This window comes from Ovis aries, chromosome 1 (assembly GCF_016772045.2).
Source record: "Ovis aries strain OAR_USU_Benz2616 breed Rambouillet chromosome 1, ARS-UI_Ramb_v3.0, whole genome shotgun sequence".
In the NCBI taxonomy this organism is placed as follows: domain Eukaryota; kingdom Metazoa; phylum Chordata; class Mammalia; order Artiodactyla; family Bovidae; genus Ovis; species Ovis aries.
In genome coordinates this window covers 31,851,416-31,878,167 of record NC_056054.1, presented here as the reverse complement: position 1 = coordinate 31,878,167, position 26,752 = coordinate 31,851,416, and the positions used below count along the sequence as shown (strand labels likewise).

Here is a 26,752-nt window from a genome sequence, read left to right as displayed (position 1 = left end):
CAACTCCTGCCACGCCAGTTAAGAATTAGTTCAGCTATCCCTCTTTCTGGAATCAGATGCCCTGACGGGCTGGCCCCAGCTTGATTGAGGTAACTTTCTTCTCTACTCTTCTAGGATAACCTGCTTCTCTCCTCCAGGCCTCACTTCACTGTTTCAATCACTTCTTTACTTGTCTGCCTCGCATCTAAACTGTGAGTCTCCCAAGGACAAGAGCAAGTTCTGTGGTCTTTATGTCCTCAGCTGGTTCTTAGTGTATTTCGTTGGCTGAATGGTTCATGAACAGGAAGAGATCAAACAGGGGCCTGGATGCAGCGAACACCCTGCACAGGGAAGGCAGAGACCAGAGGAAATGCTGTAGACACAGGGACTTCCACTTTTCACAACAGCTACTGTGCAGCTTCATCTAGTTGTCAATTAACTGTGTCGTGTTGCTCTCCAAGGTGCTTAACCAAACCCATCTCATTAATCCTCAAAAATCTTCCGAGGAGGCGAGAACGTAGAATTCATTTCTTTGTAGCATGAGGAAATGAGACATCAAAGGTGCCGAACCTGCTGCATTTGGATATTCATACGGTTAACTCCCCAGCTCTTGGGGGAGTGGTCCAGAATTCACTCCCAACCTCGAGCCTACACCTCCCATTCTTTCTCTGACATCATCCTGACATGTCTCCCCCACCTCATCCCAGCACCCACCTTCCCACTGCCATCTATTTATGACTTGCCGTGTCACATCCAGGTTCACAGATGATTTTAGAAGTGGAAAGCCAGCAGTTTAACCAGAATCAAAAGGATTTGGATCATTTGCGTAATTGGGCTAGCCAGATGGTAAATGTAGTTCAAAGTACAAAAATGTAGAATAATTACAAGGAGAAAAAGTAATGCAGTTTATAGATGAGGGAAGTGATTTGGGAGAAAAACTCATTGAAATCATTATCTCGATGTGTTAGAAATGAAGGACAAATAGCACCACTCTGGGTAATAGAGCACGCAGAGTGCCCTGGTGACTCCCCACCTGCTTGGAATGCAGGAGAGAGGGCATTTCCTGAAGCTAGGAAGGGAATGGATGGGGTGGAGAAGGGTCTGGGAGAAGCAATGGTGATTGGTCAGGCAGAAGAGCATTCATGTTCACCTTATTGGGTGCACGCCTCACGTGCTTCCGTCTTAACTTGTGACCCTCAGTGAAAATCTGTGTCCCCCTGAGCTTCGATTTCCCAGGCGGTAGCATGAATAGGCTAATGCCTGCTTTCCTGATGCTTTCAAGAATATATGAGATCTTGGATGTGAGAAATACATGCACATTGTTCTGGAAACTGAGAAAGTTCACTCTTATGAATATTAATACTATATTCACAATGCCAAAAAAAGAGTCCAGTGCTTTCAATGAAAGGAAGTTGGGAATGGATTGTTTACTAATATGATAGGCTGAACAATGACCCCCTAAGGTATCCATGTCCTAATCCTAAGAGCCTGTGAATGTTAACGTTTATGGGACTTTGTAGATGTGATTAAATTACAGATCTGGCATTAGGGAGATTGTCCTGCATTATTCAGGTATAGATTAAATGCAATCACAAATGTTTTTCTTTAAAGAGGGAGACTAAGGCAGATTGACATAAAAGAATGTAACGTAACCACAGAGGCAGAGATAGGAGTGATGAGGCCATAAGCCAAGGGATGCCAGCAACCATCAGAAGCTGGCAGGGACAAGGATAGGATTCTCCCCCAGGGCCTCTGGAGGGAGCACAGCATTTCCAGGACTTTGATTTCAGCCCAGTGAAACTGATTGTAGACTTAGCCTCTATAACTCTGAGAGAATAAATAGCTGTTGCATTAAGACACCATGTTTGGGATACTTTTTTTACAGCCATCACAAGAAGTTAATATAAACAGAGAATCCAACCAGCGCAGAAAAGATCTGGATCAAGTCCAGTCTCTAATTTTCACTTCAGTGGCACCCTGGATCATCTAATTTTCTTCATCTTTAAAATGGGATAATAGCATTTTCCATATGTGGATTGTTGGGAATACATAAAAGAGATAATGCAAGTACCTTAACCACTGTAGACACTTTAAAAACAATTGCTATGCTTAGTTTCGAGTTTTACATCAGGTGGTATTTAGCCAGTTCTCAGAGTTCCAGAGAAGCTGACAGGGCACAGTTTTAGAGAATGGAGGTAAGAGTCAGTACTGTGGAGGCTGCCAGCAGTGTTAATATCCCCTGCACAGTGTGTTAGGAGAAGGGAGGACCATGGAACCAGAAAGAGGCTCAAGTCTGACTCCTGTCCTAGAGAAGGTTAGGGTGGTAGGCAGAGCAATCCAGCAGAACCCAGGATTTGTGCAGGGAAGTCATTCTGGGCCTCTTGATCCCAGGTCTGACTGCCAGCTGAAGAACCTCAGGTAAGACTGCTGGGCCCAGAGCCTAGGTTTCTAAGGACAAATAATGCCAGGCCCTAAGATTTTGAAGTCAATGATATGAATCCTGCTTTCGTCAGAACGGGCCCAGGGACTGATACGGGTCTGGTCCAGGAACAATGACTGCCAGACTATTGGGGTCAGTGAAGGCTGCTTTGAAAAATGGGACCACCTGGTTAAGGAAGTCTGAGCTGGACTTAGATGCTTCTAGAGAGGGCCAGGGTTTGTGCCACTTTAAGAAACAGCCAAGCTGATCAGTTCACACCTTGATCAAGAAGGAAAACCAGAATATAGAGCTGGCCACAGTCTTCAAAGATTTGAGTCTGAAGGACAAAGCAAGGTGACAGGAAGTGAGGCACAAGGTCAGGATCTGAAAAGATCAGCCATGTCCAGAAAGCTGGGTGCCAGATGGGTGAGAGCTAGCGGTTCTAGCTAAAACTGTGGCTGAAGGTAGGGGCTGAGGGACCCTAGGTGTGTGTGGGTGTGATGTTGGCTCTGATACAGGGAGGCTCTGATGGATGAATATGGAACCCAAAGACTAGAGGGATTTAGCAACTTGCTTAAGGAAGTGGCATGTTAGAAACAGAGCTGGACCTAGACATTTTGTCCTTGGCCAAATTTTTCAGCTGATCAAATATCACCTTTTTGTAGGTCTCAGAGACACTTTGCTCTTGCATTTGCAGAGCTTCAGTTCCAGATCCTGCCTCTGTTCTAATCAGCATTCACCATGTAACAACTTTTGTGCTCTCTGATTACACCTCAAGTTTTTGACCATCATTTGAGGAAAGAATGAGCAGGGAGAAAGGGAGGATTCAGGAATAAAAAGTAATTAAACATAATAAGTCTGTTGAGATTAGCCATTAATTTGGATGTGAAGTGTAAAATTGCCTTTAAAGTAATAAGGGATAATATTGAGCAATTGTAATATCCAGCCTGGGAAGTACCATGCTGATAATATTGCATAGGGCAGGATAATACATGTGGCAGTTCCCTGATTTTTGTAGAATTAATGATGTTGGTTTCATTTCACTGCTGATTTAAGATATACATTTCACAAATGGCACATTAAGGCAAATGTATCAAAATTGCACCAAAAGAGCTGAATAGTCAGGAAATGGCAGCCCCTTGAACTTAGCAATTTGATGATATCTTATGTTTAATGCTTAATCAGTAGATATTTACAACTGTTTATTTTAATGCCTTGAAGTCCCAGTTCAATAGAATTATCGGAACTATTGTAAGAGAGGCTTTTTAGTATGCTGGGATAGCATTCTGATTTAGACAGTAGACTGGAAAAGAGACCAGATACTCTTAAAGAAAAGACACAGTATTTTTTTTTTTTTTTAACAGAACAGAGGGCCTCGATTTTTCTTGTCATCCTGGAAGAGATGTGTTGTTTGGATTTCAGAGAATATATTGATACATAAAGCATATAATAAAGTGAGTTAAGACAATTTCATAACCAGGTTTGACACATACTATATTAACTCCAGACTTTTATCGTGATGGTGCCTGCTTCTGACCTAATGGTTTCTAGGAGAAGCAGTGGGATTGTACAGCTGAATTATTTCAGTGTTTTCAGGGTAAAACCATTCCTTCATTCATTGTTTGTTCTTTATGCTATTTAATTTATCCTTTCATCAGATGTTTATTGAGTGCCTGCTATCTGCCAGGCACTGTTTTGAATGTTGAGGATTCAGCAATTAAGAAAGAATCAGTAGTCTCTTAAATTCTGTGTTATGGTCTGAAGATAGAGTATCATATGCCATAAGTTTTTTAAAATGGTTAAGGACTTGACAAGATTCTTAAGATCTCAGTGCAAAAGCAGAATGAATGTCCGCTTCAATTTTAATCTTCAGTTTCATCTCTGTGTGTATGTATGTGGGTAGGAGGAGAGGAATTAATTATTAGAGTGAAACACTCCAGATAGTAAATGTGTACACTTTGATTTTGTAGATTAAGTGTGCATTTTGTTTTCATTTCTGTATTTGTATTGTCTTCCACAGTAAATATTCATGGCTTAGCAAGATAAGAAAAGGAAATGGGTATCCAGAATGATTACTGGTTCTGTAACTGACCAGCATGGATGAGTAGAGGATTTTTAGGAGGTTAGCTAAGGTACAGAGGAAACTTTGTGTGAAACAGTAATGTATTTGGATCCTTTGTTTATTGTGTTTTAAAGTCAAGAAGTCCTCTCCTTTCTTTGGCACATTCTTATCACTGACAAGAGCAATGATTTCTGACATGATGAAGGGATTTCATATTAGTGAAGGATTATTAAAAACTAGCCGCTTTTGGTAATTGATTATTTTGTGTGTGTTACCTTAATGATACTGTCTGAAGGGTGAAATATCTTTTCTGCATTTGCCAAGGCAGCCTTCTGTAACCCTGGTGACACTGGGTTTTCCTCACTGCCTTTAATTACTCCATGCAGAAGCCCCTGTTTCAAGTCTGAGTGTGCTTCACCCACAGTGAGGGGACCCAGCTGATGAACTAGCCCACAAGAGCTTCCAGAGCTAGTCATGGAATTTGGAAACCATTAGAAAGCCGGGCAATTTCATTATTCATTCACTTGAAATAATCCTGAGACTGCTTTCAGTGACATGGTTCCTTCAGCAAATAAAGATAAGCCAAATCCCTGGGCACTCAAAGAAGGAGAAGATTCTCTAAATTAATTCCAGGCTCAAATAATTCAGCAGTATTTGTAATATTCTGTGCATAAATTGGCAATTTGCTAGAGAGATCAGGAAATGATAAAGGCTTTCTTTCCCCTCCCCCTTCTCATCTTAACAACTGCTGAGGCAGCTATTGGGATAAAAGAAATGTTTTATCCTTAATAAATGTCCTATCGGGTAATGCGCTGATTAAGGATGTCCAAACAACATCCACCCCTCCCCCTTCAAAGCAACTATTTTTCATCAGAGAGACTGAAATACTTGGGACGTAGAAGATGGTCTTAACATGTCTTTTTTTTGACACAAAGAAGTTTTATATGAAAAATAAAAATATACCAACAATATCAAGAAATATAGAAATATTAGTGCTAAATTCCAGGGTTTCCTCTTGGCAACTGAAAGGTGTTTTAGTGGTTTTGTTTTGTGGTGATTTTTGAAAGATCATTCACTGATGTACTGCTGATCCAGATTCCAAATCCAGCCTTCAGTATCTCTGAAATCTCTTTTTGTCCTTTTCAGCCCCACTGCCATTTGTATGATTTGGATTCTTCTTGGGGAATCTTCATAAGAGTTACTTACTTGTGTGTCCCTCTGTCTCTGCATTTTGAGCTAACTGCAAATGCGACATGGGGAACCAGATATAGAAAATACCTACATGTTGCTGGCAAAGCTGGGCCTGGAGTATGTGGCTTAGATCTAAGGTTGGAATCAGTCTTCATCCTCCTTGCCCTCCAACTTTGGAGAAGGCAATGGCACCCTACTCCAGTACTCTTGCCTGGAAAATCCCATGGGTGGAGGAGCCTGGTTAGACTGCAGTCGATGGGGTTGGACAGAGTCAGACACGACTGAGCAACTGCACTTTCACTTTTCACTTTTATGCATTGGAGAAGGAAATGGTAACCCACTCCAGTGTTCTTGCCTGGAGAATCCCAGGGGCGGCAGAGCCTGGTGGGCTGCCATCTATGGAATTGCACAGAGTTGGACACGACTGAAGTGACTTAGCAGCAGCAGCAGCCCTCTAAGACTGTATCTGGAGACCTCCTGGAGTCAAGTGTAAATGAATGCACAGTTACTCAGCTGGTCAGAGAGGGGTGAAGACAGTGTTATACTAATATCCTCCCCTTGCTTCTTCCCCCACCCAAACAGGGGCAGAGGCAGGACTTGCCCTGATGGGCCCGCCACTAGCGCGCTCACTCTCATTATGTAGATCCTGAAACAGAACCACAGATGGTCTGCATTCCACTCCCCACGTTCATTCCCAGTCCCGAGGATCAGATCACGCACCCCTTCTCTTACTAGAAATGGCAATAGAGAGAGATGAAGGGGCTAATGCTACCCTCCTGTCCTTTGAAAGAGGGTGAGGGGCTCCACTGTGTGGACTCACTTCAGCTTGATCCATACACCCATCTACCTGGCCCTTGGATGTCTGACATCATCTGTCTAAAACACAGAACTGGTCCTGCTACTCTTCTGCTTTCTAGTCTTCCAGGTTAGCCTGCTGTTAAGCCCATTCATGATGTGCCTGCCATCTACTCCCCCTGATTCATAGCTACACTCCGGCCATGCGCAGCTGTTTGTTGGTAGGACCTTAGAGCCTGTGCTCGCCCAGCCCTGAAGCTTTCCTCTAATTAATGCCCCATTGTGCTAGGGGTGGGTGCCCTTCGTCTCAGAGAGCCAGGCATCTGCATTTATTTTACATCCATTGTGTTTCTTACCACAGCGTATTTTCACTGGCAGTATACTTTTCCATATCTCCAACTAGACCTGTGAGATGTCATATTTGGTACACAGTAGAGGCTCATTAACTTATAGTTGAGTATGTAAATGAATGCACATTTGGAAAAAAAGAGCAATTAGCCTTACATCAAATCCATCTGAAAGGAGGTTATCAAACTGATTTCTTGTTGCATTTTGCTTTTTTGTTTTCACGGAAATAAATACTCCCTAATGCAGTTCTTCATTGTTTTAAAGATACCCTTAAAATAGCCCTAAGGTTTGTTATTATGATCACTGGAATCAGAATAAGAGCCTTCACCTCATCTTGGCTCCTTTGTAATAAGCTGCATGAGTTCTTCATCCAGTACTTAGGTTGCAGAGACTGGTTTTACTTGCATGACATTTTATCTTCTTGGATGCAGAATCAAATAGGAGAACATGGGCTGTGGGCCAGGTTTGTACTGATAATTAGCAATGGATGAAAGATTTTTTTTTTTAATATAAGAGAAGGACAAATGAATGTATCTTTGTATTGGCTGTAATAGGAATTTTCCCCTATTATTAAATGTATTCTTTTCAGTTATAGAGAGCCCTTCTTTGATGTCTCTGACTCACTAATATTGGGGTAACAATGGCTGTGATTTATTCTTAAGGACTTAAAGGAAAAAGAAGACAGCCGCAGGTGTGTTTCACTTTCATCCTGCCCAGAGAGTCTCTGCTCAGTGTTCAGGCTTGTGGTCCCGGAGGTTTCTATGGAGCGTGGCTGCTGGAGGGCTCATGGTGACAAAGGTCATTCCCTATTAGTGCCTTGCATCAGTGAACAAGGGCCCCTCCCACACCCTCTGATCGCATAGAAAGGCCACCATTTTCTGTTTCCAGAATCACAATCTCCAAAGAAAGAAAGAAAACTTCTCCCAGCAGGTTTTGTTTGGAAGAAAATGGTTTCAGGGACCAGGAAAGAAAAAAAAAAAAATCCTTTCTCTTTCCATAAGCAAGTTAAAAGGAAGAATTTTTTTTTTTTTTTTGCTTTGCTTTATTTTCTCTTAAGGCTGAGCTGATAAAGGTCCTGAAATGAGAAAATCAGGGGGGCAGCAGTTATAAGCGCTTGTCTAATGATGTCTTTTTCTATCTCCTCAAGAGTGAGTTTAAGCTTCTTACTGACCATTTCAGTGTTCTTGGGGTTACTCGCTGTATCACACACTAAACCTTTTAAATACTTCGTTTACAAAATTATTCATCTCCAGCAGGCTAGACAGTTTTAAAAGGTTGGCCTCTTAAGGAGCCGTCTGGGTAGAAGATGAAGCTGTGTACATCCTTATGAAATATTCCATAAATCTCAGTATTTCAATAGGTGCTAAGGACACTGGTAAGTAACAGTGATATCAAGGCAGTATAATGACTGGGTTTTCAGAAATGGCCCTGGAAGCTGGCAGCCCCAATGCCATTGTTCTTCTGCTTTGAAGCAAGATTTTACACTTCAAAAAAATGTTTCACATTTACACAGACAGTTGACTATTTAAACTAGCATATTTAAGGGACTACCATTCACATTGGTAAGATGTGTTGACATTTTTGATAGCCCAGGGTGACATGGGGACAACTAAACATATCAAGGCCTTTATTTAAAATAATATATGGGGACTTCCTTGGTGATCCAGTGGTTAGGTTAAGGCTCCGTGCTTCCATGCAGGAGACAGGTTTAGTACTTGGTTGGGGAGGGAAGATGTCATGTGCCGCATTGTGTGGTCAAAAAAATTTATTTGAAAAGTTTTTAAAAGACATATTATTTGCTAAAAAAATTTTAAAAATAATATATGATTTTGTCTATTAATTCAGTGATACCACATTTTGTTTTTCCCAGCCAATTAATACTACCCTTCCCCCCACCCATGGCACTACCACACACACACAACTTTTGAACACAGTTTAAATCTTGGGTTGCAAAAATGCTGTCTGGATGACTTTAACCAAGTTAGTTCACCTTTATGGATATCAGATTTCTCTTCTGTAAAATAAGGAATAGAAGTATTTCCCTTAAAAGAAATACATGAAATTATGCATATAAAGCATTTAGTAATTTACTGATGTAAAAAAACCTAAATATGTGTATTTACCAAAATAATGAATTAATGCAAAGCTGTTGGCTGGTGAATGAATCTTTGCTGTGGGCCCATTATTCTGTATTGATAAGCATGCACAAATTATGAAAGGCTATAGATTTTTGCTATAATGTCAGGAACTGGAAAATCTTAAAAAGATTTTTGGAGTGAGTCTGTTTTTTATAGACTTTATTGGAACCTAGCTTTCTGTGCTAGGTAATAGGAAAGTCCGATTAAAGAACTCTCTCAGTTTGTCCTTAAAGGTTTTTATAGTAGGGTAGAAAGAGGAAGCTAAATGTTCTAGTTTTTTAGTATATTTGCCATCTCCCTAGGTCATGACCCCCTTGTGTAGGAACTACCTTAGTTTTACATATTTTTATTCCTTAGTAAATATAATCTGATTATAAAAGATTGAAAGATTACTGACATAAACAGTTATAGTACAAAACCTAGACAGATGGATGCACTATATTCTGCCAATTGAAATGAGGAGCTAACATTTGTCTCCAGACAAAACTGCAAACCACAAAGTCCATGGCAGTGTATTTGGTTCATCTGAGCAAGGGCATGAATTGGTTTCAGCTCTTCTACCAACTAGTTCTGTTGTCTTGGGCAGGCACTTCCATTTCAGTGGGATTTGATTTCCTTCTTTGCAGTTGAGCTTAGGACAGCAAAGGTTGGCTGAAGTTTTGTGGGCCAGCTGATTCTAGGCCCTGGGACCTAAAGGTGGAAGAGACTCAAGCCTTGCCTTCGATTGCCACCTTTGGAGAAGAGGTAGACCCGTACATCCCAATTGTGTGTTAGTTGCTCAGTCGTGTCTGATTCTTTGTGATCCTGTAGCTCCTCTGTCCATGGAATTCTCCAGGCAGGAATACTGGAGTGGGTAGCCATTCTCTTCTCCAGAGGATCTTTCCAACCCAGGATCAAACCCAGGTCTCCTGCATTGCAGGCAGATTGTTTACTAGCTGAGTCACCAAGGAAGCCTGAATGTGCCAAATGCAAAAAGAAAATTATTGCAAGACACACAGAGTAGGACAGGTTTTAGTCTAAAAAAAATAAATTATCAGAGCAGTATAATAGAGGAGGAAATGCCCAGGCAGAATTTTGAATGGAGATAGTTGTCAGACACAGGAAGTTAAACAGATGGAGTGGAGTAATGGAAAGAGCACCAGGCATTCTGGGTAGAGAGAGAACATGTACAAAATCAGAAGAGATATACTATGTTAAGATCAAATTATAAGCAGGACTGTTTTGTCGAGAGCTTCATGAGAGTGGGGGACATTGTTTTATACAGAGATATAGCTCTAGTTTCTAGAATAAGGTCTGGGACATGATACTCAATAAACTAAAAAATGATGTAGATAAATCAGCATAATACAGAAAATGGATGTTTTTCTCTATATGTCCAAGGACCACATCAAAATTCTGTGCCTGTGCTCAATTGTTTGTCCCATCGCACAAGTAAATCATGCATTCCTCACCAGCAAAAAGCACTTGGAAGGCCTTCAGTAAACACGTGACTGTTGAATAATCGGTTCAACTGTGAGTCACTGCTTAAAACCTTTAGAGAAGGTCTAACTTGGCACTGCCCATATCTAGCGATCCTGAACTTAACATGCCTCCCTTGTTGAGGGGCATCACAGATCAAGAGGGTTAATTCTCATGATTGTCCTGGGAAGCCTGTTAGGGAAGGCAACACAGCATCTGCAAGAGACTTGACTGGGTTTCATAAGGAGGAGAAAAAGTGTTAGGGAAAAATTCATTGACGATTAAATAACATCCCATACACTATAATGAGGGCCTGAGCAAAGGCAGATACCTGTGGTTAAAGAAAATCACAGCTCCTACCCTCCCAGCACAATTGTGGGCGTCGGGGACCTTCCTGCTTCATTATTCTGAAGAATTGCATTATCAGGGAATTGCAAAGATTTGAGCTTCAAAATCAATATGTGCTGAGAATTACACGGCAGGAAAGCCAGAAACTATAATACTTTGAACACTGTTTTTATAGTCAATTTTGACAAAGTCCATGAAGTCAAACTCAAGGACACATTTTCAGCCCTGACACTTGTTAGCTGATGTAGGTGTGGGTTTCTTCATTTTTTTTCCCCCTTCATTTCTTTTAGAGGCCTTAGATGAGTATATACTATTGGCCAAGCACTGCTCTAGATCTGTGGTATGTTCAGTGCTGTGGATCTGGGTGTCAAGGAGCATACAGTGGTGTTAGTTTAGGAGAATTCCAGCCACTCAGCCAAAATGCATAATTCAAGAGAAAGCAGAGTGAACTTCTTTCTCCTGTAGTAGCCCTGGGCAGTTGATCTGATTGGCAGGCATCTCTTTTCCATGAGCCGTTCAGGAATATAGGCTAAGGAAAGTCCCACCATTTCCTGTAAATAGGTCCAAAGCCTTCCTGGTGCTGGTTTCCATTCCAGAAAAGTATAAAAGGCCAAGGGAAGAGTGTCCATAAGTGGTCTTTATGAAGAAGACCTGAAAATGGCCCTTTTCATATTCTATTAATACTTTTGGTCCATGGGCTAGAACCAGTCAGAAGCCCACACCTAGCTGCAAGGGAGGCTGGTAAATGTGGCCCAGTGGAGGGGTACAGGTTGTAGTCTCTACCATAGCAGACTACATGAGAAGATAAGTTAGATTCAGAACCCATGGTAATATAAGAGAAAGGAGGACCATGTGCATTTATTGGCTACTGGGTGATAAGCCCCTCGCTTTACACTGCCCCATGAATTACAGCATGTTGTCCTCCAAGTAACTTCAAATTATATATTAAGTTATTTTACAAAAGAAGAAGTGGAGATGTGGAGCATTTTAAGTGACTTTTGATGGTGTTTATTTGAAGCTACAGGTAGAGAATGAAAGGAAGATTTGATGCAGTCCCTGTGTCTATGGTTTGCAGGGCAAATGTTTTCACTGGTCAGGAGTACCCATGCAGTGAATACTATTCTGCATCTCTCAAGACAGGGTTTTCAGCTGGAGATCATCTGCCCAGGTTCACCATTAGCACATTTTGTGATATGTGACTTTCAGTAGCAGTTTAGTGGATAACACTCCTCTAAGGCATGGAACAGAGAGTCATTCACTTGTTTGCCCATCTATCCACCTTTCCTTCATTGGTCCATTTGTTCGTTTGTTCATTCTTTTATCAAACATATCTAATATTTACTCTGCACATTGAATGTGTTTAGCACTATGTTAGGTATTTGGAATACACAGGATAAGTGTGGTGCCTTGCCTTTGACAAATTCACTTTGTAGCCAGGCAGTCAGACATATGAAACAATAATTAAAATGTTGTAAGATTTTGGAAGGGACATGGGGCAGAAAATGCAATTGGACTGAGGAAAGGGAAAACTGATTCTTCCAAAAAGGGGTCCAAAAGAGAGGATGCACAAAAAAGAAATACATAGATTTGGGGAAATGGAAAGTTTTCCCAAATTAAAGAAGCAACAGGCAGAACATTATAGGTAGAGGAAATGGCACAGATAAAGGAAAAGAGGCATGTGAAAATGAGGTATGTTCAAGACTGGTTTAAAAAACAAAAGCCACGAGGTAAATGACTGTGGGGAGTGGCAGGAGATGTGCATGGACTGGATCTGAATGTTAAGAATGTTCATCTGTTTCAATAATGAGTTGGGGTCCAGGTGGTTGTCAAGGTTGGTCTGTACCCTTGGTATGCAGGATGTCACCACCACTCCCACTGTTTATGTCACATAATAGGCAGTGCCAGGATCCATCTGCCCCTGTGGACCTCTCCAGAGTCTGAAAGAAGACATGACCTCTGCAAGGAGTAAATTTCCAGTGCATCAAAAACTGGAATTGCCTTGTCCAGCAGGCAAGCCTGACATGCAGAATGAGTCCTAGAGGTCAGACATTGGACAGATGCAAGATCCAAGGAGACAGCAGCAGAGAAGGGACAAGGGAGGCGGGGAACCAGGGCTTTGGGTATGAGCTTGCTTGACCGCCCCTCATTCCTGGCATTCTTCCTCCTTCCCAAAAACATGTATGTGCACACACATGGATTGTGATTCTTCTACTTCGTGAGAGCTTAGAGTTTTTAGAATTTTATTAGCTTAGTCATAAGGGAGAAAACACAGACTTGGGGGCCAAAAAGTGTTGGAAAAACTACTGTGCATGTCCGGATGTGTGGGAGAGATGCACCATTAAATCTATGGATTTTTTCCAAGTATGTCTCAGCTGTTATATTCATTCACAGTGATTTCAGGGACCACTCATAATTACACCAAGTAAGGCAGTCTTTAAGAATGATTAAAGTAAAAATAATAAAAATAAACATGAAGGTATTAATGCATCATGGCTGATCAGTCATATCTTTTCCATTTAGCAGGTAGATAATTAGCACTGTTAACAGGTGGGATGGCTCAAATGTAAACTAGAGTAGCTCAGTCGAAGGAACCTCAGAGCACCCACTTTAGGACTCTCACAGCTGACAACCCATTTCAACTCATAGCTTACAACCGACTCTCACAGTGACAACCCATTTCAAGTCAATTCAGTAAGTATTTATTGAGTATCTACTAAGCACATGAATTGTGCTGCCAGAGTAACAATGATCAAAGGATACCGATCTGAATGAAATTCTGCTTGAAGTTTTTTCCAGTTGGTTAATTATGTTTAGAATTGTGGCTCTAGGGGATGACAAATGGAGATAGTCGAAGAACATAGTTCTGTTTAGATGTGTTTTGAAATGCTTTGTGAGACTTTAGGCTCTTTTATAATGAAAAGCAGGTTAAAATTTGCTTGAAGAATGGCTGGAAGGTTAATAACCTTTAGTATTAAAATATTTGGCAGAAATTAGGAGTCATAATAAGTGACTCCAAAAATTTTAAATGGATTGGGAAAAATGAAGTTACATAGATGAATTATTTAAGCATGATGAAGCAGCCAGCAAGGGGTTGTAGGTAGACCTGAGGAGTTACATGCATGTTACTCTTGTCATTGTGAATGTCCTTGTATTTTTCTTCCTCCTGTTTTTACTTTTTTCTTAAGAAGTAAGAATAAGGAAATTGTAAGGGCCAATAGGTCCTGAGATGGTACGTGTTCTGAGCATCTCCTTTAGAAATGCGGGCACCTCCTGTAGCTCCCTAATGTATATCTCCCTCCACCCCCACCCTAGGAAAGAGCCTTGGCCCTTTTTCCACTCCAGAGGAATCCCTTTCTGTCTCTCTGCCTTTGCCCAAGCAAAGTCCTTTATGACCCCTTTGCCCAGAGTTAGAAGATTAAAGGCAGAAGGGAAGGACCTGAAAACGCTTTTGTCTCCAAGATGCTCTGAATCCCTGAAGGGGGAAAACTGTAAAGATGCTTTTAACTCTTAGAAAAAGTTCAGGGGAAGTTTGAAGGTTGCTTTTTTCTAAGACCTTGGAGTTGGGCTTTAATAATTTCAACCATAAATCTATAACCATTTACTTGTGATATCTTTTTCACATGCAGTACCTAGAAAAAAATATATGAAGTGATGCATATATACACATATGAAAAGATCATACAAGTGAAACTAGCTCCCGCAAACCTAAGACTATATGGCTGTCATAACTCAAGCAGACTCTTCTGTGAAATTTTGTAACTTTAATGTAAGATTGAGAAATAGGAATTAGGGGAAATTACTTGACTGAGACTGAAGGCATTAACAAGCCGTAGATAGCTCTTGAAAATATGGGCTTTCCTTCAGCTGGTCTTAGAATGCAGGGGGACTAATAATGTAGCTTGGGCCTCGCTGCAGAAAGGATAAACACTGGGTGTTTGAAGCTCTGCAAGTTAGAGGAACAGCCCCATGGCTTCCTTTCCATGGCAGAACCCAGCCAAGAGCTCATAGCATGGAGAGAAGAGAAGTGAAGTTGCTTATTCGTGTCCAACTCTTTGCAATCCCATGAGCTGTGGCCTGCCAGGTTTCTCTGTCCATGGGATTTTCCAGGCAAGAATATCAGAGTAGGTTGCCATTTCCTGCTCCAGAGGATCTTCCCAACCCAGGGAGTGAGCCCAGGTCTCCTGCATTGCAGGCAGACTCCTTATCGGCTGAGCCAGAGGGAAGTCATAGTAAGAAGAGTAAGGCCCTAATTCCCAGGATAGGATCTGGCAAGGGCTAGATGGACTCGGAAAGACCCTCTATGTAAATGGTGACAGTCCCATTTCCAGTGAGAAACACTGTGCGGCTGCCGAGCAAGTTAGCAATACAGTCCTCTCCTCAGGGCCAGGTTTGCAGACAGAGAGTAACTCAGTTGTTCTCTGGATGTCCACGCCCTGTTCTAAGCTATTAATCAGGTCTATGGCCAGATGACCAATTCCAGGCCCTACATTCTAGTGAGACTGATGATCTGTTTTCTGCTCCGGGTGATAGGCTTGAGACTTGATAGGCTAGAACCTGGGATGTTTCATCTGCATGTCTTATTTCTCGATTAGAGGAGGACTGAAGAAGGCCGGAGAAGGCTGACAAAGGTCATAGCCATATAGAACAGTTTATTTCGCAGGGCTTTATTCCTGCTCTTCTTCCTCCTTCCCCTTGTTACATGGAATATTTGTGTGTTCCTTTTGGCTGTTGTGCAACACATACTGTGTTGATTAATAGTTGGCAAGAAACCCAAAGCAGTTAGGTTCATGAGTACAGTACGCTTATATGGAGCACCTAATCTGGGTCAGGAGATACAGTGGTGAATGAGATAATATCTGCCGGATTTCTATATTGCACCCTCAGTTTTCTTTCTTAATATACCTACTGTGCTAGTGGTTACATACATAGAAAAGATAAATGCACGTGTAACGGTTGTCCATTATTTAATATATTTGGATGTGCACAGCTCAGATAACCGTACCAGGAGGTACAAGAAGACACAAGGTCTGCATTTATCTTAAATAAGGCCTTTCCCAGAACAACAGTCAATCCCCGAGGGAAGGTCGATATAATTAACCAAACGTTGATAACAATAGTAATCTCTGTAGTTTAATCACATACATTGAATCTGCAATGGTAAACTCCACGTAATGACTGAAATTTTAATTTCCATAGTACTATCATATCCATCCTTCATTTTCCAAGCCCATCCTCCTCAGCTCATTCTAGCCTATGTTCATCATTCTTACCTTTCATTAGTTAATTTGTAACATTAGAGGCAATGTTGTCTAGTGGAAAAAACAGTGGACATGCAGTCAGAAAACCTGAGTTTGGGTCTTGGTGCCTGTATTATTTGTGACTTTGGTCCAGGCTTTCCTGATGGCTCATACAGGGACGAATCTGCCCACAGGGCGGGAGACCCGGGTTTGATCCCTGGGTTAGGACGATGTCCTAGAGAAGGGAATGGCTGCCCACTCTAGTGTTCTTGCCTGGAGAATTCCATGGACAGAGGAAGCTGGTGGGCTGAAGACTATGGGTCACAAAAAGTCAGCCACGATGGAGCCACTAACACTCTCCCTTTCACTGGTCTGGCTACCATCTTCTGAGCCTGAGTTTTCCTCATCTGTAATGATTCTGGCATTTTAGGGTTGGTGAGTCCAATCAGATGATGCGTGAAAATTGCTTAAGAGTGGAGCTGTTTTTCCAAAATACCTTGCACTGTGTATGGCACTTGGTAGACGATCGATAAATGTGTGCAGTAAAACCATTATTTGTCATATGTCCTGTATGAGATTCAAATTTGCCTTTTTGAGTGTATTCTTCTTTGATTTATTACATTTCAACTTTTTATAAATGTCTTGTCTCCCTAATCAGATTCTCTGCTCCTTAGGGAAGTGCCTTTTCCTTTTATTTGTTTTGTCCTTCTTTCTCCCCACTCCCAGGTCTTATCACAGTGTAGAGGTTTAAGAAATGCTCAGTAAATAGTAAAATAGTGCTTCTAATTTCTTTTCTACCACCAATTAATATATATTTGTCATCAGTATGAATGATGCCACTGCTAGCATGCCTAGCATGTTTGATGGTGGGTGAGGTTTGCAGTGTGCCATAGACAAATGAAATAAAGGAATGAATACTAGTTCAATTCAAAATAATCAGGGTCAAGAGACAAGAAAGCTTAAGCTTCTAGAAGATACAGGCTGTTTCCTTCTCATCTATGAATTCCGGGTGGAGGGACTGGTTCACAACAGCGGCTCCTTAAAAGTTTGCCAGTTGGATGGATGGATAAATTAATTAGTTAACTGACAAATGATTTGACAAACAGCAAAAGTCTTTGAGAATCAGACAGCAAAGAATTTATTAATAGAGTGGTTTTTTTTTTTTTTTTCTGAAGAGGAAACTAATTAGTCTGTTTGGATTCTTTCAGGATGAAATAATCTTTTGGGTAAATGAAAAAAGGGAATATCTCTCCAGGCAGGGAAAACAGAGCAGGCAAAACTCGTCTTTAATTTTCTTATGTTGAAATCTAATCCAGTCTTTGAGATCTACGTATAATTCATTTTAGTTTACTCAAAGTGTTTTCCGTACATGTGGTAGGAGCTTCTTAGATCAACCTGGTTTTCAGTTTTAACTCTACCTCATAGAGCTTTGAATCTTTGAATAATTTGGAGAATGCTCTGAGCCTTTACTTTTTCTGTAAAATGAAAATGATGATTAGAAACTTTCAAGGCTATTGTTGGGATCAAACTCATCAGTGCATGGGCAAATGTTTCATAAACTGTGAAGTGCTGCTTAACACTAGTTATTTGGGCTATTATTTTTTCTTAGACTGTGTCCTATATACTCAAGACTATTAGGAAAATTATAATGAACATTTTTGCTTAGCTCATTAGCAGTAGGAAATAGGAGTAGCCTCATGAGAAAGAAAGAAAATCTTCCTGTTTCTTTATATAGAGCCCTGATGCTAAAAAGAAGCAAAGAAATTCTTTTGGTTGGATGATAAATGTAAGCAGGGGTAATATATTTTCCAACTTAGCTTACTTCTGGGCTATTAAAAATAAGTCTCAGAGGTGGTTTGTGTTTAATTATAAAGCTTCCCTAAGAGAAGATAAGTCATCTCCCCATGGGGAAACATTGCCTTTCATCTGGGCAGTACCTGTTTCCGCTCAACATACGTTCCTCATGCCAGGTCCTGAGCTGGGCACTTTGGGTATACTCCCAGAGAAGAGGGACAATTTCTGCCCTCAAAGAATCCAAATCCAATAGTGACAGGTGTCAGAAATGCCCACCACCACCATGGGATATTCTCTCTCATCCGCATGTACAGGAGGCTGGGTCCCTTGAGAAGAGAGAGTAGAAATGCAAACACCCAAAGAATTCTAACTCAGTGTTCTCCTATAAAGCTGCCACTTGCCACACATGGCAAGTTTGAAATTCAATGAATTTAAATGCATTTACATGAAAAATTCAATTCATCAGTTGCACTAGCCACATGTCCAATGCTCACAAGCTTCATATGGCCCACAGCTACCCTATCAAACAGCACAGAATATTTCCATCGTGTTAGAGGGTATGATGAGGAAGCTCCAGGAATCCAGTTCCTGTGCCTTCTCTAGGGGACTAAGGACCTGGTGGGATCCATGGTGTCTGTTTTCACTAGCTTTCTGTCCCTTCATCTTGATCTACCCTGGGATCAGAGTGATATGTTTTACTCTCAAATGGCAAGATTTCTCATTTAGAAGAAAAATCAGTCCTTAACTTCTTATGCAGTGAGAAAAAAAGAAAGTGTTCAGCATGACATAAAAAGAGCATCCTTGGGATTCTTCCCTGTGCCCTCCCTATCCCATGCCCCATGTGTGCTATTGCTGTGTTGAATTCACCATTTTTCAGTTACAACTTGTAGTTTCATTCTCCGAGCCCTTTGCCTACCTCTTGCCCCTTCCCTCTTATCCACATTCTTTGTGTCCGTCCTTCAAGGCAGCTGTTAAATGTCTACTGACAGGGACTTGCCTGGTGGTCCAATGGTTAAGAGTCCATCTTGCAATGAAGGGGATGCAGGTTCAATCCCTGGTTGGGGAACTAAGATCCTACATACTGTGGAACAACTAAACCCGTGTGCTGTAATTAGAGAGCCTGTGCACCGCAACTAAGACTCGATGCAGCCAAATAAAAAAATAAACTGACTTTCAAAAAAAAATGTCTACTGACAGTTGGTCTCTTCCTTCATTGTGCTTTAGAGTTTTGCTGTGGCATTTCCCATGTCCTACTGTGATGAACCTTTAATATGTCCCTCTTCCTCCTCAACGGAGAGCTCCTTGTGAGCAAGACCTCACTTAGTCACCTTTGAAGGCCATGCTTCTCATAAAAGACAAAGTTGAGAGTGACCGTTTGAATGGATGGGTTCCCACATGAATGAATGAACTGCGATGCAAATGGGTGAACGAAAGAGTACACATGGGACTTCCCAGGCCAAATGAGAATGAAAGAGCCTTGTTAAAGCTTTTGGATCCCCAGACCAATTCTGTTCTTTTCTTGGCTATAGAATTCTACCTGACCTCTCAGTGTCCAGAGCTAAATGCCTTTGAACTTAGGGTGTTCACCCAAATACTAGGGCACTACCCCCCCAAAATGAGTTAATCATACTAGGGAAAATGTAGGTCAGGAGATAAGGAAGCATGCTGGCTTCTGTTGAGACAGATGTTGCTAACAGGCCCTGTGTGTCCTCCTAATGAAGTGGACTATCAATTCTGCGCTGTGCACACTGCAGCAAGAGGGGACGCTGGCATTGTGATGAGTCTGCATGATTCTGTGAGCTTAGCGTTAAGGGGATTAAAATGCAAGCCATAAAATTGTGCTTACTGTGGTGGGTGCAGCAGACGTGATTCAGTAATACACTAGGCGATTGTTATTTGAAAGTTTCAGATGGAAAGCACAGTGCTAAGGACTAAGACAGGTCCAAGTTTGAGTTTTGGCTGGATCTGCTCTCATTTAATGAGGGACACTGAATAAATTACTTGACCCTTTCTTACCTGTAAAGCACCGGTAATAATAGCTCAACACCTGACATGGATTTGTGAAACCTACATGAGAAGACACACCACCATGTACAACATAGACTCCAGGAGGAAAGGAACTATTGTATATCAGGCACCTTCTGTGACCCAAGCCCTATACTAGATGCTGTATCACGGTTAATTCCCATCACAATCCTCAAAATGTAATGTGATCATTACCACAAAATGATGTTTCCTGTCTTAGACCATTCTCTGCATTTCTGACTTCTTTCAGACATTAGTTAATTTCTCAGGTGGAACTTCAGTAAATCCTCATAATAGATAAACTAGTTCATAACATCCTCCACTTAATTATGATGAGCTGACTCACTCGAAAAGACTTTCATGCTGAGAAAGATTGAAGGCAAAAGAAGAAGAGGGCGGCAGAGGATGAGATGGTTGGATGGCATGACAGACTCAATGGACATGAGTTTGGGCAAACTCCAGGAGATAGTGAAGGACAGGGAAGCCTGGCGTGCTGCAGTCCATGGGGTCCCAGAATTACTTAGCAACTGAACAGCAACAGCAAAACTGTGATGAGAGAGACGTTCAGAGAAATTAAGTATCTTGTCCAGAGGCAGAGATTAAATGGCAGAGCAAGAGTCTAACCCAACATTACAACTACAACTGAGACCTGCCCCACTCACTCAGTTGGCTATAGTTGTGTGCAAGGTAGCACTTCTAATATTATGCCCTGATCTCTGGAATCTGTGCTATGATGAGATGCCAGTCTAGTGATTGCATTATGTTATGTGCATAGTTTACATTAAGAAGGAAGATTTTCCAGGTGGGGATGATCTAATCACTCAAGCCCTTAAAAGCAGAGAGAGTTCTGCTTTTAAGGTAAGATTTTAAGATTTCTGCTTTAGAAAAGGAGTCAGAGAGGTTCAAATCATGAGGGCAATTTACTGTGCTGCTGCTGTCTTAGAGATGGAGAAGGGCCCCTAAAAGGTATTGGCATGAGCTTGAAGAGCCGTGAGTGGCACTAGCCCACAGCTGTAACTACAGAGAACCAAATTCTGCCAACAACTTGATTGTGTTTGGAGGTGGGTTCTTCTCTAGAGCCCCAGATGAGAACACCTGCGGCCAGCACCTTGATTTTGGCCTGGCCAGACCCTGAGCCAAGAAGCCCGTTGAGCCTGCCTGAGCTGTAAACTCAAACAGGTGTGAGGTTAAGCTGCCAAATTTGTGATAACTTGTTACTCAGCAACAGGAAACTAATACAAATGCTTTAGATTAGTTTCTGTTCATTAATAGCGTCTATCTGATGAGGTTATGACGAGAAAAAAAGTATAAAGTACTTAGCACTATTCTTAACATTTTGTTGTCGTTATTTAGTTGATAAGTCGTGTCTGACTCTTTTGTGACCCTGTGACTGTAGCATGCCAGGCTCCTGTGTCCTCCACTATCTCCTGGAGTTTTCTCAAGTTCATGTCCATTGAGTTGGTGGTGCTATTCAACCATCTCATCCTCTGCCACCCGCTTCACCTTTTGCCTTCAGTCTTGCCCAGCATCAGAGTCTTTTCCAGTGAGCCAGTTGCTTGACATTCAGGAAGAACTTAAAAATTGTTCTTCCTTTTACCATTGCACTGATTTTACAGATTGGGAAACTGACGTTAAATAGGTTAAATAGCATGCCCAAGGCTATAGAACTGGTGGGAGTGATGGTGAGAATCTGCAAGAAGGGCTGCCTCTTAAAAAAGTGTGTTCTTTGTCCATAGACCAGTGATTTTTAACCAGGAATGCATGTTGGAATTATTGGCAGAACTTGCTGAAATACCAGTTCTTATGTCCTGATTAGTTATTATGATTCAAGGTCTTGGGTGATCTTGGGTAGCTGTCTAAAAACTTTGTGGACACTTTTAATGTATACATCTGTAGAGTTATTGCCCTAGACTATGAGCTTCTTGAGTTAGGGACCTGTTTGTTTTTTTTTTTTTTTAATTGAAGTATAGTTGATTTATATCATTGTGTTAGTTTCAGGTATACAGAAAAGTGATTCATATATATATGTGTGTGTGTGTTTCAGATTCTTTTCCACTGTAGATTACTATAAGATATTGAATATAATTTCCTGTGCTGTACAGTAGGTCCTTGTACTTTATCTATTTTATGTATACTAGTATGTATCTCTTAATCCCAAACTGCTAATTTATCCTTTTCTTGATCCCTTCTGCTTGCATAATCATAAGTTTGTTTTCTGTGTCAGGAGTCTGTTTGTATTTTGTAGATAAGTTAATTTGTATTTTTTTAAAGATTCTATATATGTGATATATAATATGTGACTTCCCTGATGGCTCAGATGGTAAAGCATCTGCCTACAATGCGGGAGACCCAGGTTCGATCCCTGGGTCAGGAAGATTCCCTGGGTCAGGAAGATTCCCTGGGTCAGGAAGATTCCCTGGAGAAGGAAATGGCAACCCACTCCAGTATTCTTGCCTGGAAAATCCCATGGATGGAGGAGCCTGGTTGGTTACTGTCCATGGGGTTGCAAAGAGTTGGACGCAACTGAGCGACTTCACTATCTATCTATCCAGTATATAATATTTGTCTGTCAAATTAGTTTTTGTCTTTTCCAGATACATGCCCAGAGAGTTTGCAGAATCATATGGTACTTCTTTTTAGGTTTTTAAGGAGCCTTCATACTGTTATCCGTAGTGGCGTACCAATTTATGTTGCCACCAACTGTGTAGGAGGATTTTCTTTCCTCCACACCCAGTTAGGGGCCTTTTTAATCATCATCATCACAAAAGGACCTGGACTTGTAAATACATGGATATATATGCTACATATTATCCTTCCAATGGATTGCTGGGACTTTACTGTTTCAGCTAAGGTCCCATTGACCTTGCAGTGGTTGTGGGTGAAAATGCTTCCCTACCTTTCTCCTAAATCATCCAATCTTGGTGACTAACATGAGCCCAACATTTAATGTATCTGACAACTCTCAGCCCTTATGGGTAAGCCTCCCTGGGCCCTACCTCCACACTTACATCCATGTCTATAGTTTTGTTTTGTTTTTTTTTTTTTCTTAGTCCATGGAGGAGGCCTTGCCACTCATCTGACAGCAGCAGGCTTAAATAAGTTTAAGAATAGGAGCAGGAGCTTGCAGCTGTATTGCTGCGATGGGCAAAGCCGCCTTGAGCTGGCAGAGCTGTTGGAGAAGGGCAGTGAAATGCAGCGGGGAGCAGGAGCAGGGTAAGCCCAAGAGGGAGCCCAGCTTGGAGTGCTGGCACTTGGCTTTTCGTTTCAGGCTCAGAAGTGGGTGCCAGTGTCTTTCGGTTTCTCCTACTCAGTTTTACCTTTAAAACAGTTCCCTCTTCTCCAGACAGCCCACACAGTCCTGTTAGTAATAAACCATGCAATGAACACCTTCAAGGAGACAAAGGAAGGCCACTCCACCTCCTCAGAGGCATTGACTGCCTGCTGAATGTTTGACTGGACATGGTCGTGATAATGACAGTCTCATTCTAAAAAATTTATACGGCTCCTGCTGTCTTTCCAAAGAAACCACACTCTGCTGTCAAATTAGTTTCTAGTGCTTCTGGGGAGCTGAATGCCAGGCCTTTTGAAATGTCCCTGCTTACATGGTGCCTAATAAATGCCAACTCACATGTTGCTCATCAGATGGGTGCCGTCTGGTGTATTGGACAGAGATTTCAATTGGAAACAGCAGAGAAACGGGCATTTACTAGACTTCTGGGTCTGAGTTTCCTCTCTAAAACTGGGAAGGAGTGTTTAGACAATCTTTAAGGTAGATTTCATCTGTTAGAGCACAAGCAATAAATTAAGGATGGAAGTAAGCTTCATGAGGGGTGGCCATCTGTCTTGTTCATTTCGTATTCCCATTGTCTGGCATGGTGACCAGCAGGTAGCAGTTGTAGAGTAAATATTTGTTGAATAATGCCTGACTGACTGAATGGATGTCAAAGTAATGAAGAAATCCACGGCATGTATTATTGTCTTTTATGCTCATTTTAATGGGATTTATGGGGGGGGGGGAAAAAAACAGGAAAAGGAAAAAAATCGCTGCTTATATAGTACCTTTGACAAGTGTGTTAGCTGTGATGTATGAGAGTAATGATAGATTTGTTCCTCTTGACTCATCAAACCCCTGGACAGTTAGTCTCTTTATTGGTCTTGGGTGTTTTATAAAAACTTGCAGTGTACCAGTCTGAATTAAATGTCCTGATGGGCTATGGTTGGCAGTGGCCACCAAGGGTGGTGAGTGAGAGAACTCAGAATTCATTTTTCCCTCAGACTTCAGGTTTAAGTTGCTAAGAGATGAAATCTAAGAAACTCAGTTTAGACAAAATAGAGAAACTTTACAGGTTAAGAGCTTAACCTGGGTGGCTTAACCTGGGCTTCCCAGGTGGCGCTAGTGGTAAAGAACCCATCTGTCAGTGCAGGAGATGGAAGAGATGCTAGTTCGATCCCTGCGTTGGGAAGATCCCCTGGAGAAGGAAATGGCAACCCACTCCAGGATTCATGTCTGGAAAATCCCATGGACAGGGGGAGCCTGGCAGGCTACAGTCCATGGAGTCACAAAGAGTAGGACATGACTGAAGTGTCTTAGCACATGCCCTACAAGTAATCCATAGGTTAAGGGAGATGGTGTACAGACCCAGTGAGTGAGAAACTCAGGAGAAACAGTTAAGGAATAGGGAGCTTGATATCTGATATCAGAGTGAAGACTGGATGAGTCAGAAACAGATGTTTCATTCTAGGGCCCCACACGTGAGAGTCTTCATTCTAAAAGTTCCTATCTGCCTCCACTTTTCCCAAAGAGAGTTTGTTCTGTAAGGTGGGTGATCTAGATGAATGGAGAGAATAAGAGTTTCAGCATTAGACCAAAGCGAATTTGAAAGCTGGTGCCATCATTTACTACTTTCATACTCTGGAATGGCTTCTTTCTCGGAATCTTGGTTTCTCCATCTTTAATATGTAGTTAGTAACCGTGCCTACTTGCCAGTGTTACTGTGAAGACTAGGTCAGGCGACAGGTATGTAAAGCACCTAATTCTGTGTCTGGCACACAGCAAGTACTTGGTAAATGTTTGTTTTGTTTTCTCTTTCTCATTCCTAGTCAGTCATTAATTATTCATTGAGCACCTAGAGTTTGGTAAGCTCTGTGCTTGACATAGACGTGAAAGAAACAGTCTCCTCTCCCCTGTAGCTCACGGCTGAGTGGAAGGAACAGTAAAAACAGTAAGTATACTAGAAATACAGAAGTATGAACTGGGAGTATCGAGAAAAAGAAATGCTCAGTTCTGTTTTGAGGAGTCAGGAAATTTATCCCTTCACTCCATGTCAGGTATTTTGAAGATGCCTACGAAGATCCCCAGTTTGGGGAAAGAAAATGTTCTCTCTTATCTTACATGTTGTTGTCTGGGATTTTCATTTTAAAGGTTTTAATTCTTCCTTTGAGTTGTACGAATCAGGAACACTTTCTTGATGATCTGTTAAAAATAGCAGGGTCTCACACATGTCAATTATGTGTGGCAAGTGATAATAATAATAGCTAATATTTATCCCTGGTGGCTCAGACAGTAAAGTGTCTGCCTACAATGCGGGAGACCCGGGTTCGATCCCTGGGTCGGGAAGATCCCCTGGAGAAGGAAATGGCAACCCACTCCAGTATTCTTGCCTGGAAAATCCCATGGATGGAGGAGCTTAGTTGGCTACTGTTCATGGGGCTGCAAAGAGTTGGACACGACTGAACGACTTCACTATCTATCTATCTAAGAATATGACTAATAATTACTAATTCATCTTTATTATGTGACAAGCATTTTTGGAAGCCCTTTCATTCATCATCTCAGTTAATTCTTCACAGATTCCTGTAATATACATTTTATTATCCCATAACACTTTTGTTATCCCCATTTTACAAGGGAGGAAAGTGGAGTTTACAGAAGTTAAGTGATTTCTGCAAGGTCACCAGTTAATAATTTGCAGAATTGTGACTTGAACCCAGTTTTGTCTTCCAAATTCGTGCTCTATAAGAGAACATGCTGCCTCCAGAAATCTCTTTATTTAGAAAAGAGAAATAGCATGGTTGAGTTTAACTGCAAATCCAAATTAGAATATTGGAAATGATGTTTGTTCATTTCTATATAATCATTTAATTTTAATGATCCTATTTCCTTATCAGGATGACATTCTTTTGGAAGATCTGATGATTACATTTGATATCTTTGTTGTCATTTAATTCACTTAACATCTGGAGCAGCTGTTCTCCCCACCCCACCCCCGCCCTAAGGGGTGGTAATTGTAATCTTTAGGGAAAATTTTTGCTTTTTCTTATACATCTTCAATATTGAAAAACAAAGCAAATGGTTAAACCAATCTCTGAGTCATAGCTGACACATTTTCAGAGTAGTTCTTAGCTTGCATAAAAAAAAGATAATGTAGACACTGTCAGAATGAGAGTTAAAGAGCTCAATTTTGGGTTGCTAGAGAAATCATCTGTAATCATGAGAGAGATTACTTGTGTGTTCATTGAGTTTAGAGCTCAAATGTAGAATTCTCTGTAATAGTCACATATTTTTCATATGTTGGGAAGGAGAAATGTATGCTTCAATAAACAAGTCTTGGTGATAAAGACCAAATGAGGAAGGTGGGAACGGTGCATAACTCAAATCTTAGGCTCTTGCAAATTTCCCTCTGATGTTTGGGGCAACAAATCAGGGGCGCTCATCTCAGATAGAGTTCAGGTGAAAGACACTTACTCAACTCAAAGTGAACCCCGTAGAAAAAAAGGCAAATTCAACTTTTTTGACAATGAATGTAACACAGGGTATTTGCTTTGGCTTGGAAGCAGAAACATAATTTTGGGAAGATGCATATGGCCATATAGTTCTACAGATGGCCACCAAAATGTTGAAAAGTCTCACTTGCCACCCAAAACCCATTCTGATGTTTCATTGTTGCTTTTTAAAATT

At 41.3% G+C, this 26,752-nt stretch overlaps 1 protein-coding gene and 1 non-coding gene across 10 annotated transcripts in view; both read left to right on the top strand.

The window, feature by feature from the left end:
• Nucleotides 1-26,752, top strand: part of DAB1 (DAB adaptor protein 1) — a 1,363,191-nt gene that overhangs the window by 1,091,645 nt on the left and 244,794 nt on the right. The gene's annotated exons all lie outside the window — the stretch shown is intronic.
• Nucleotides 22,097-22,169, top strand: TRNAC-ACA (transfer RNA cysteine (anticodon ACA)). The gene has a single exon. It is a non-coding gene; the product is annotated as a tRNA-Cys (tRNA).